Source organism: Panthera tigris, chromosome D1, assembly GCF_018350195.1.
Source record: "Panthera tigris isolate Pti1 chromosome D1, P.tigris_Pti1_mat1.1, whole genome shotgun sequence".
Classification (NCBI taxonomy): Eukaryota; Metazoa; Chordata; class Mammalia; order Carnivora; family Felidae; genus Panthera; species Panthera tigris.
In genome coordinates this window covers 99,484,550-99,497,674 of record NC_056669.1, presented here as the reverse complement: position 1 = coordinate 99,497,674, position 13,125 = coordinate 99,484,550, and the positions used below count along the sequence as shown (strand labels likewise).

At 37.7% G+C, this 13,125-nt stretch overlaps 1 pseudogene; it reads right to left on the bottom strand.

Moving 5' to 3' along the window:
• Positions 1–12,179: 12,179 nt before the first annotated feature.
• Positions 12,180–13,125, bottom strand: LOC102956277 (annotated as a pseudogene).

Genomic DNA, 13,125 nt, shown 5'->3' with positions numbered 1-13,125 from the left:
CCAGTCTGTATAGGACCTGATTCACATATTAGATGTAGGTTTCCTAGAAAACAAGGAGGGAAACTTAAATGCATAATAAGATTAATCTTTTATTGATTCATCAATTTAAAAAAAGTAGAAGACGACCTGTTTGTGTGGAGTATTTCACTGATGCTGTGATTCCCAAGTTAAATAAGCCATGGTTTCCTACACTCTGAAAGAGCATATATAATGATTGCCAGTGTAATAAGTGACACACAGTGTAGGAATATATCAATCAAAGAGCAATCAATGAAGACATCCCAGAGGAAGCAATGCTTTAGCTCAGTTATCTAAAGCAAAAGTGGAAGGACAAAAAAGAGGACAAGAGAATTCCATGGAAAGGTGCACAGTTCTTAAAGTCACAAAAGTGAAAAACTTGAGAACCATATAAGGTAACTGGCATATTTCAAGTGAGTGGATGAAATTCGGAATGGAAGGTCACCACCCTGGAGTGTCTCATCCCTCTTTATTAGGGTCTTTGGTTGGATATCCCCCTTTTCCTGACCAATATATGTGAAAGCATTCCACTCTTATGTCTCCCCTTAATTTTTAAACTTCACATATGCAACATCTTTAAATCTGGACATCTCCAATAGGATATCAATTCAGTACTTACAAAACTAAATTTTTCATTTTTCACCATAAATCTAGTGTTCCACAATTCATTAAATGTCATTGCTCAGACAAGAAATATCACAGTGCCTTTATGTCTTTCTTATCTTCATGTCACATATTGATACCTTTAACAAATGCCATTAATGCCCTTTAAAACATATCACAAATTTGATCATTTCCCTTCCCTCCCCACTTCTCCTGACCCACTCCATTGGTTTCCTGCCACATCCCTACCCTTGTACTCTAGCCTCCATCAGTACATTCTGCTCATGCAGCCCAATTGATCCTTTTTAAATCAGATTCTGATCTATCACTCCACTGCTCACAATGTCTACAGTGGATTCCAATCACACACTCACAACTCAATGAATCACAGTTCATGTGACCATAAGATGAGCTATAATTCCCAGTTCACAGGTGAACAAACTGAGGCTCAGATCACCTAGTTAATTTTCCCAAGGTCAGCCATTTTTAAATGATTAAACCAGAATCGGAATCAAAGTTTGCTTCATCTAAAGATGATCTCACTTTACATAATAAAGAGAGTCACACAATTGCAAAGGCTGGTTTCCACGACTTACTTTTAGTCTTAACTTGTGAAAGCAGGTCTACAATCTGAAGGAACGCTTTCTACTCGTTCCCAGCAACCTGGATTTCTTCTGTCATCCAGTTTGACAAGAGAGGGCAAAAGCTGCCTTATTACTTGAGGATATATGTTATTTCATTCGGCTGTCTATCCGTTTTCTCCATAAGGTCTCCTGGTTATTCAGAAGGTTGCTTTTAGATTTTAGATCACTTCCTAGGAATTCCATGGTCCACAGAGAAAACAAAAATTTATCACATTAGGATAATATATCAAAAAGGTAGTGAACTAACTATCCTTACATGAGAAAAATAGCCACCAGCCATCTCCCATTTTTCTCAAACAACTTCTTTGCCTCTCATTTCTAAATAGAAAAATACTATTCAACAGCTTAGTCATCCTCACTCCATAGTGTTGGTTTGGTCAGATTAGCCGACTTGATATTTTAAAGAGACATGCTTGGGCTTCTCCTTAGGTAATGCTTTAAGCCTAACAGAAACCTCCTCAAACATGTGGATCAGTTGTTAAGAGCATAGCCTCGTCTTCCCCATGCAGGCAACCATCACTGGACATTTTATTCCTTCTAACCACATTCCTCATTAAGTCCCACAATTGGAAAGCTGCCAACACTGATTCTTGCTTAATTAAATTCACTGGGAATTTCCACAAAATCTTTTAAAAATACCTATATAAAGATACTATTAGGCCAAATCACATAATGAGGGTCAGAAAGATGCGACATAAACAAAACAAAACAAAAGAAAACAAAACAGCTTTAGAACCATTGTAAGACTACTGCCAGTCAAGAATAAAATTTCAAGCCAGTCATTTTGTTTTAGGAAAGATTAATTTATCATATATTTCCCCACTTGCCATAGCAAGTTTTTCTTTCCATTAATATTCAACTTATGCTGCCTTGAAGTGTGGTTAGATGCTGTAGATATTTATTCACAGATTTAGACATAACAACTATTTATTCAATTAGTAATTTTTTTTTCAAGTTGGACCTCCTATTTATTGCTAGGAACCATGCTGTGAGGACACAGCAATTAATGAAATACGGGAGAGAATTATGCAACAGGTCCTTCCTGCTTGGACCTTACATTCTCATAGCAGAGTCAGGATGTGAATAAGGGGACAATTTAGTAAGCTAATTAAAGTCTTCATCAGTGCTAATAAGAGACCAAACAGGGTACTCAGGGAGAATTCTACTATGGAGAAGGTGACCAGGGGAAGGCCTTTGTTCAAATTGAATGATTGACCTGAGATCCACAGGATAGAAAAGGGCTACCATCAGAAAAATTGTTACAAGCAGTAAAATTAAGAAACATTACAAGCAATCTGTTCTCACTTTACTGATGGCATGACCTATAAGTAGAAATGCTAACAATTTCACAGGGATTTTTATTCCAGTGCTATTTTGAAAAGGAGAGGTGAGCGTGGGCACTCTGATCTTCTTGATTGTAGTGGGAAAGCTTTCAACCTTGCCCTGGTGAGTGTGATGTTACCGTGGATTGCTCATATATGGCCTCAATTATGTTGAGGTACATTCCTTCTCTTTTTTTTTATTTATTTATTTTGAGAGAGACAGAGGGGTGGGAGAGTCAGACAGAGGGAGAGACAGAACCCCAAACAGGCTCCACACTGTCAGTGCACAGCATGACGTGGGTCTGGAGCCCACAAACTGTGAGATCGTAACCTAAACCAAGATCAAGAGTCAGGCACTTAATGGACTGAGCCACCCAGATGCCCCAAGGTACATCCCTTCCATATACAACTTGTTGAGCTGCTTATTTTATCATGAAAGATAATGAATATCTGTGCTACCAATGAGCAACCCACAGAGGATTAAGGAAACAATTCCTTTTAGCGCAGCATCAAAAAGAACAAAGTACTTAAGAATAAACTTAAACAAGAAAGTAAAAGTCTTTATATGGAAAACTAAAAAATGCTGCTGAAAGCTATTCTAGAAGACACAAATAAATGGAAGAGTTTCATGAACTGATACAGTTCATATTAAGATGTCAATGCACCTAAAATAATCTACAGATTCAGTGCAATCCCGAAAAAAATCCAAAAATATATTTTTTGCTGAAAGAGATAAATCCATCCTAAAATTCAGGTGGAAACTCAAGGCACTCCAAGCAGCCAGAATAACCTTGGAGAACAAACAAACAAACAAACAAACGGTTGGAGGACACCCTGGCTCTAAAACTTACTACAAAGCTACAACAAACAAAACAGAATGATATTGGCATAAATAGGGACATAACAATGGAAGAAAATACAGATCCTGGAGAGAAACCTTTGCATATGTGTTCACATGATTTTCAACGGGTGACAAGAACATTCTTGGGGAGAGGACAGGTGGTTCAAAACATGGTGTGGTGAAACTGGATATCCACATGCAAAAGAATGAAACAGAACCCTTCATGTACACCATTTACAAAAATTGACTCAAAAGGGATCAAAGACCTCAATTGTCAGCTAGAACTATGAAACCCTTAGAAGAAAATATGACAAAAAAGTTCATAACTTTGGACTTGGCAATGATTATTTGGGTACAACATGAAAACCACAGGCAAGAAAAGAAAAACACAGAAATTACTTGATCAAATCTAAGAAATTTTGTACATTACAGAACACTATCAACAGAGAGATAAGGCATCCCACAAACAACAGACAATATTTTCAAAGGATATAGTTGATGATGTGTTAATATCCAGAATATATAACAAATTTCTACATCTCATTAACACAGAAAAACACCATCATGATAAAAAATGGACAAAGGACGCTATGAAATTAGAAGACAACCACAAGAAAAATTTGGTCAGCCCTCAAACACATGGAAGTTAAAGAAAATCGTACTAAAGAATGAATGGTTACCTAGAAAATTAAAGAAGAAATAAAAAATATATGGAAGCAAGTGAAAATGAAAACATGAAAGTCCAAAACCTTTGGGATTAGCAAAGGCAGTCCTAAGAGGGAAGTATACTGCAATCTAGGCCTTTCTCAAGAAGCAAGAGAGGTCCCAAATACACAACCTAATGTTACACCTAAAGGAGCTAAAAAGGGAACAGCAGATAAAACCTAAAGCCAGCAGAAGGGAAATAATAAAGAGCAGAGCAGAAATAAATGATATAACAAAAACAAACAAACAAAACAGCACCACACATCAACAACACTAAGAACTGGTTCCTAGAAAGAGTCACAAAATTGATGAACCCCTAGCAGACATCTCAAAAGTAAAAGAGAAAGGTCCCAAGTAGATAAAATCATGAATGAACAAGGAGGGATCACAACCAAGATCACAGAAATACAAACAATTGGAAAAGAATACTATGCCAAAAAACTGGGCAATCTGGAAGAAACGGACAAATTCAGAAACTCATAAGCTAGCAAAACTGAAACAGGAAGAAATAGAAAATTTGAACAAAACCCTAACCAGGAAAGAAATGGAATCAGCAATCAAAAATCTCCCAACAAAAAAAGTCCGGGGCTTTTTTTGCCAGCTAATTCTACCAGACATTTAAAAAGAGTTAATACCTATTCTTCTCAAACTTTTCCAAAACAGAAATAGAAGGAAAACTTCCAAATTCATTTTACAAGGCCAGCATTACTTTGATTCCAAAATCAGACAAAGACCCTACTAAAAAGGAGAATGACAAGCCAATATCCCTGATGAACATGGATACAAAAATTCTCAACAAGGTATTAGCAAATTGAATACAACAGTACATTAAAGGAATTATTACTCACTACAATCAAGTGGGATTTATTCCTGGACTACAACACAAATCAGTGTGATACACCATATTAATAAAAGAAAGGATAGGAACCATATGATCCTGTCAATAGGTGCAGAAAAAGTATGTGACAAAATATGGCATCCATTCTTGATAAAAGTCCTCAACAAAGTAGGGATCGATGGAACATATCTTAACATCATAAAGGCCACATACGAAAGACCCACAGCTAATATCATCCTCAATGGGGAAAAACTGAGAGCCTTTCCCCTATGGTCACGAATAAGACAAAAATATCCACTCTCAACATTGGTATTTAACATAGTACTGGAAGTCTTAGCCTCAGCAATCAGACAACAGCAGCAGCAGCAGCAGCAGCAGCAGCAACAACAACAAGAACAACAACAAAAGGTATCCGATCAGCAAGGAAGAAGTCAAAATTTCATTATTTGCAGACAACATGCAGATGACACTATTTTCTACACAGCTTTTCTATGTAGAAAACCCAAAAGACTGCGCTAAAAAAATTCCTAGAACTAATACATGAATTCATCAAAGTCACAGGATATAAAATCAACATGCAGAAATCTGTTGCACCTCTATACACCAATAAGGAAGCAGCAGAAAAGGAAGTGAAGGAATCAATCCCATTTACAAGGGTACCAAAAACAATATGATACCTACGAATAAACCTAAGTAAAGAAGTGAAAGATCTCTACTCTGGCGGCACCTGGGTGGCTCAACTGGTCTGACTCTTGATTTGGGCTTAGATCATCATCAAACAGTTTGTGGAATCAAGAACCCTGTTGGGTTCTGCACTGATAACATGGACCCTGCTTGGAATTCTCTTTCTCTGCCCCTCGCCAGTGTTTGTTCGTTCTCTCTCTCTCTCTCTCTCTCTCTCTCTCTCCCAAATAAATAACCACTAATAAATTGAAGATCTATATTCTGAAAACTGTAGAACACTGATGAAAGACATTGAAGAAGACACAAAGAAATGGGAAAGCATTCCATGGTTATGGATGGGAAGAACAAGCATTGTTAAAATATACTACCCAAAGAAATCTACACATTTAATGCAATCCCTATCATAGTAACACCAGCATTTTTCAAAGGGCTATAACAAACAATCCTAAGATTTGTATGGAACCACAAAAGACCCCAAGTATCCAAAGCAATCATGAAAAAGAGAAACAAAACTGGAGGCATCACCATTCCAGAATTCAAGCTATATTACAACACTGTAGTCATCAAGACCGTTTAAAAAAAAAAGACAAATGTGATATAGACACATTATCAATGGAACGAAAAAGAAGACAGAGAAATGGACCCACAACTATATGGTCAACTAGTCTTTGACAAAGCAGGAAAGAATATCCAATGGAAAAAAGACAGTCTCTTCAACAAATGGTGTTGGGAAAACTGGACAGTGATATACAGAAGAATGAAATTAGGCCACTTTCTTACATCATACACAAAACTAAATTTGAAATAGATGAAAGACCTAACTGTGAGACAGAAAACCATCAAAATCTTAGAGGAGAACAAGGCAACATCCTGTTTGACTTTGGCCACAATAGCTTGTTACTAGACACGTCATCGAAGGCAAGGAAACAAAAATAAACATGAACTACTGAGACTGTATCAATATATACATCTGCACAGTGAAGGAAACAATCAACAAAACTAAGGGCAACCTACAGAATGGGAGAAGATATTTGCAAATGACATACTTGATAAAGGGTTGGTATCCAAAATCTATAAAGAACTTCTCAAACTCAACACCCAACAAACAAATAACCCAGTTAAGAAATGAGCAGAAGACATGAATAGATATTTCTCTAACGAAGACTTCTAGATGGCTAGCAGATGAATGAACAGATGCTTAACATCACTCATCATCAAGGAAATACAAATCAAAACCATGATGAGATATCACCTCACACCTGTCAGCATGGCTAAAATTAACAACACAAGAAACACCAGGTGTTGACAAGGATGTGGAGAAAGGAGAATCCTCTTATACTGTTGGTGGGAATGCAAACTGGTGCGCTCACCCTGGAGAAAAGTATGGAGGTTCTTCAAGAAAGCAAAAATAAAACTACCTTATGACAAAGTGACCTAACACACTATTAGGTATCTACCCACAGGATACAAAATACAGATTCAAATGGGTACAAGCACCCCAATGTTATAGCAGCATTATCAACAATAACCAAACTATGGAGAGAGTCCAAATGTCCATCGACTGATGAATGGATAAAGATGTGGTATATGATGGAGTATTACTCAGCCATCAAAACAAATGAAATCTTGCCATTCAAATGATGTGGATGGAACTAGAATGTATTATGCTAAGCGACATAAGTCAAGAAAGACAAATACCATAGGATTTCACTTATATGTGAAATTTAAGAAACCAAACAGATGACCATATGGGAAGAGGGGAGAGATAAGAGAAGAGAGGGAAACAAATCACAAGAGACTCTTAATGATAGAGGGAAAAAAAACTATGGGTTGACAAAGGGAGGCAGTGGGAGATGGCTTACATGGGTGAGGGGACTAAGGAGGGCACTTGTTATGATGAACACTGCATGTTGTATGTAAGTGATGAATCACTGATTTCTACTCCTGAAACCAATATTACACTGTATGTTAACTAAAATTTAAATTTAAAAAGGGGGGATGGGGACAAAAACTTCTTTTTTATTAAAAACCAAAGAGGAAGGAACTTTAAGAGACCTTGCTCCAAAGAATATATGTGATGCCTTTTGCAGCAACGTGGATGGAACTGGAAGATATTATGCTGAGCGAAATAGGTTAGTCAGAGAAGGACAGATATCATATGTTTTCACTCATACGTGGATCTTGGGAAACTTAACAGAAGACCATGGGGGAAGGGAAGGGGAATAAAGTAGTTACAAACAGAGAGGGAGGGAGGTATACCATAAAATACTCTTAAATACAGAGAACAAACTGAGGGTGGCTGAGGGGGTAAGGGAGAGGGGAAAATAGGTGATGGGCATTGAGGAGGGCACTTCTTGGGATGAGCACTGGGTGTTGTAGGTAAGCGATAAGCCACGGGAATCTACCCCAAAAACCAGGAGCACACTTTACACACTGTATGTTAGCCAACTAGACAATAAATTATATTATAAATAAATAAATAAATAGCAAGGAACACCTGTGAATTCCCTATAAAAAATTACACACTAAATGAAAAAAAATGTTTGCACACCAAAAGTGTTCCTTATAGTGTACAAAAGATAAAAACACATCACAAGTGGGGCGCCTGGGTGGCTCAGTGGGTTGAGCGTCCGACTTCGGCTCAGGTCATGATCTCACAGTCCGTGGGTTCAAGCCCCGCGTCGGGCTCTGTGCTGACCGCTCAGAGCCTGGAGCCTGTTTCAGATTCTGTGTCTCCCTCTCTCTCTGCCCCTCCCCCACTTGCACTCTGTCTCTCTCTGTCTCAAAAATAAATAAACATTAAAAAAAAAATACATCACAAGACAGAACAATAATAGTTACATACACAATACTAAAAGGATCATTTCTTTAGGATGTAACCAATCATCAAAATATGTATGGAAAAGAGCAACGACTGAAGAAATAGGTAAAGGCATGAATAGACAATTCACAGAAAAAGAAATACAAATCATATCCAACGTGTGAATAGGTAAACTCAATAATATGAAAAAGATTGCAATTTAATTGGACTGTTTATGCCATAAATCCATATCAGGTATGGGTGGTTGAGAATGTGGACTGAAGTATTCTCACAGACGGTGAGCATCAGTGTAGCTACTAATACAAACTCTAGGTTGGCAGTTTGGTGATAACTATGAATATCAACATTAAACTATCTGATCACTGTTTCAAATACATACATCAACAATTCCACTCCGAGGAACTCATACTTGCACACATTCACAAGCATGTAATTATTATAAACTTCTTTGTCATAGAAAAAGGTTAGTAATAACACGAATAGAAATGGACACATTTATTTTATATACATTTTTATTGATTTTATAAGGGAGTAATATGGAGTACAAGAAAAACTAAGAGATCGCTCCAGACTGGTATGCAGTATCTTCAAGATGGTGCAAATGATTTCACTTATATGTGGAAGTAAAAAAAGAACACATGGACAAAAACAGAAAAGGACTCATCACACAGAGAACAAACTGGGGGTTGCCAGAGCTGCGGAGGTTGGAGGGATAGGTGACATGGGTGAAAGGGACCAAAGGTACAAAGTTTCAGTTACGTCACGAGAATGAAAAGTACAGCATAGGGAACAGAGTGAACATGTTTATAGCAACTTTTTATGGTAACAGAAGTTACACATATCATGATATGAGCATTTCTTAATGTACATGATTGTTCAGTCGCTATGTTGTGTACCAGAAACTAGGATAATATTGTATGACAACAATTTTCAATTGAAATATCAAAAATAAACAAAACTATCCTAAACTTAAAAGTTTATTTTAAAGAAAGAAGTTGTATAATAGGAGCAAAAGTTAAATACACAGAGAAAAATTCACATTACATATACTTTAATACAAATGTCGTTATTATCACAGGAGTGTTAAGAAACAGATTAAATGACGCCCTCTGAGGAAGAGACTAGAGACCGTGCTGAGAGATGAGTAGGTAATTTATTCTCATTTTATTCCATTATATAAGGTTTTCTCTAAAATTATTTATTACTATCCATTACATATCAATTTTTCTTATAAAAACAAATATCAAAGTGTTTTACATAAAAGGCCACAGATATTTACTTAGCAAGACCATCTATACATCATTAAATACTATAAATAGTAAAATAAAAAGAATTTCCTTAAATGATAAGAATCTAACTAAAAATAATACTAAGTATCAGGAAAAAACATGTTGATAAAAAAGTGTAATCATTTAAAAATTTCTTCATTAATTCATTACCTATTGTTGACTCCTTTTTTTAAATATGAAATTTATTGTCAAATTGGCTCAATACAACACCCAGTGCTCATCCCAACAGGTGCCCTCCTCAATGGCCATCACCCACTTTCCCCTCACCACCCCCCCATCAACTCTCAGTTTGTTCGCAGTATTTAAGAGTCTCGTACGTTTTGCCTCCGTCTCTCTCCGTAACTTTTTCCCCCCTTCTCCCCCCGGTCTCCTGTTGAGTTTCTCAGGATCCACATATGAGTGAAAACATACGGTATCCATGGCTTTCTCTGCCTGACTTATTTCACTTAGCATAACACTCTCCAGATCCATCCACGTTGCTACAAAGGGCCATATTTCATTGTTTCTCATTGCCAAGTAGTATTCCATTGTATATATAAACCACATCTTCTTTATCCATTTGTCAGTTGATGGACATTTAGGCTCTTTCCATAATTTGGCTATTGTTGAAAGTGCTCCTATAAACATTGGGGTACAAGTGCCCCTATGCATCAGCACTCCTGTATCCTTGGGTAAATTCCTAGCAGTGCTATTGCTGGGTCATAGGGTAAATCTGTTTTTAATTTTTTGAGGAACCTCCACACTGTTTTCCAGAGCGCTGCACCAGTTTGCATTCCCATCAACAGTGCAAGAGGGTTCCCATTTCTCCACATCCTCGCCAGCATCTATAGTCTCCTGATTTGATCATTTTAGCCACTCTGACCGATGTGAGGTGGTATCTGAGTGTGGTTTTGATTTGTATTTCCCTGATGAGGAGTGACGTTGAGCATCTTCTCATGTGCCTGTTGGCCATCTGAATGTCTTCTTTAGAAAAGTATCTATTCATGTCTTCTGCCCATTTCTTCACTGGATTATTTGTTTTTCAGGTGTGGAGTTTGGTGAGCTCTTTATAGATTTTGGATACTAGCCCTTTATCCGATATGTCATTTGCAAATATCTTTTCCCATTCCATCAGTGGCCTTTTTTTTATTTTATTTTTTAATTTTTTAAATTTACTTCCAATGAGTTAGCATATAATGCAACAATGATTTCAGGAGTAGGCTCCTTAATGCCCCTTACCCATTTAACCCCTCCCCCTCCCACGACCCCTCTAGCAACTCTCAATTTGTTTTCCATATTTATGAGTCTCTTCTGTTTTGTCCCCCTACCTGTTTTTATATTATTTTTGTTTCCCTTCCCTTATGTTCATCTATTTTGTCTCTTCAAGTCCTCATATGAGTGAAGTCATATGATTTTTGTCTTTCTCTGACTGACTGATTTCACTTAGCATAATACCCTCCAGTTCCATCCACTTAGTTGCAAATGGCAAGATTTCAATCTTTTTGATTGCTGAGGAATACTCCATTGTATATATATACACCACATCTTCTTTATCTGTTCATCCATTGATGGACATTTGGGCTCCTTCCATACTTTGGCTGTTGTTGACAGTGCTGCTGTAAACATGGGGGTGCATGTGTCCCTTCGAAACAGCACACCTGTATCCTGTGGATAAATGCCTAGTAGTGCAATTGCTGGGTCAAAGGGTAGTTCTATTTTTAATTTTTTGAGGAACCTCCATACTGTTTTCCAGAGTGGCTGCACCAGCTGGCATTGCCACCAATAATGCATATGAGATCCTCTTTCTCCGCATCCTGGCCAACATCTGTTGTTGCCTGAATTGTTAATGTTTGCCATTCTGACAGGTGTAAGGTGGTATCTCATTGTGGTTTTGATTTGTATTTCCCTGATGATGAGTGACATGGAGCATTTTTTCATGTGTCGGTTGGCCATCTGGATGTCTTCCTTGAAGAAGTGTCTATTCATGTCTTTTGCCCATTTCTTCACTGTATTATTTGTTTTTTGGGTGTTGAGTTTGATAAGTTCCTTATAGATTTTGGATACTAACACTTTATCTGATAAGTCATTTGCAAATATCCTCTCCCATTCTGTCAGTTGCCTTTAGGTTTGCTGATTGTTTCCTTCGCTGTGCAGAAGCTTTTTATCTTGATGAGCTCCCAATACTTTATTTTTGCTTTTAATTCCCTTGCCTTTGGAATGTTGCCTCCTTTTATATAAAGGAATTACACTTTTCTAAATGAACTGATCCACAAGGTATTATCGACCTTACATTCTACTGGAAGGGAAGCTGTTATTAAAGCACAATCATCCAGTTTGTTCTTTATAATTAACTTAAAACTTGACACAAAGTCAGGATCATTTTAAGGAGTCTTCTGCATTCTTAGAAAATGCAGGCCAATGTCAAGTAATTCTCTTCATGGTAGAAAATGCACTCCTTTACTACTTGATGTGACATTTTTCCTCCAGAGCTTCCTCATAGCATTCGTCATCTCAGAATTTCTCAGAGTGTAGATCAGGGGGTTCAGCATGGGGGTAAGACTGTATAAAACACACTCACTGATTTGTCAATAGGGAAGGTCTTAGCAGGTCTCACGTACATGAAAATACATGGCACAAAGAAGAAGACCACCACAGTGATGTGGGAATCACAGGTCTGGAGGGCTTTCCGCCTCCCTTCCGGACTAAGGTTCTTTAGAGAGTGCAAGATGACACCATAAGAGATGAGCAAGAGCACAAACACAATTGTGCAGATCAGTCCTTCATCGCCCACCACTAACAGGCCAATGATATGGGCGTCAGTACAGACCAGTTTCAGTAAGGGGTACATGTCACACAAAAAATGATCAATGAATTGGGACCGCAGAATGGGAGCCCATAAATAGTGCTAACTTGAATTACTGAATGCAGAAAACCTCCAACCCAGGACCCTACCAGCAGCACAACACACACCCTTTGCCTCATGATACACAAATAATGCAGGGGTTTACACATGGCCACATAGAGGTCATAAACCATCACCAAGAGAAGAATGATCTCTGATCCACCAAAAAGCTGCTCTGTAAACAGCTGGGTCATACAGTGTTGAAATGACCTGTTATTTTCCCCACATATCAAATCTGAAATCAATCTGAGGGAAATGGAAGAGGAGTAAATGACATCCATAAAAGGTAAGTTAGCAAGAAGCAAGTACATAGGTGAGTTCAGGGTCTTACTGACAGTTACAGTCGCCAAAATGAGGAGGTTGCCCACCACAGTGAAAATATAGAAGAGTGAGAACACAACCAAAAGGACCTTCTGCTCCTTTGGATCCTGTGTGAGACCCAACAGGATAAAATAAGTTACATTGCTCCTTGGTTCCAT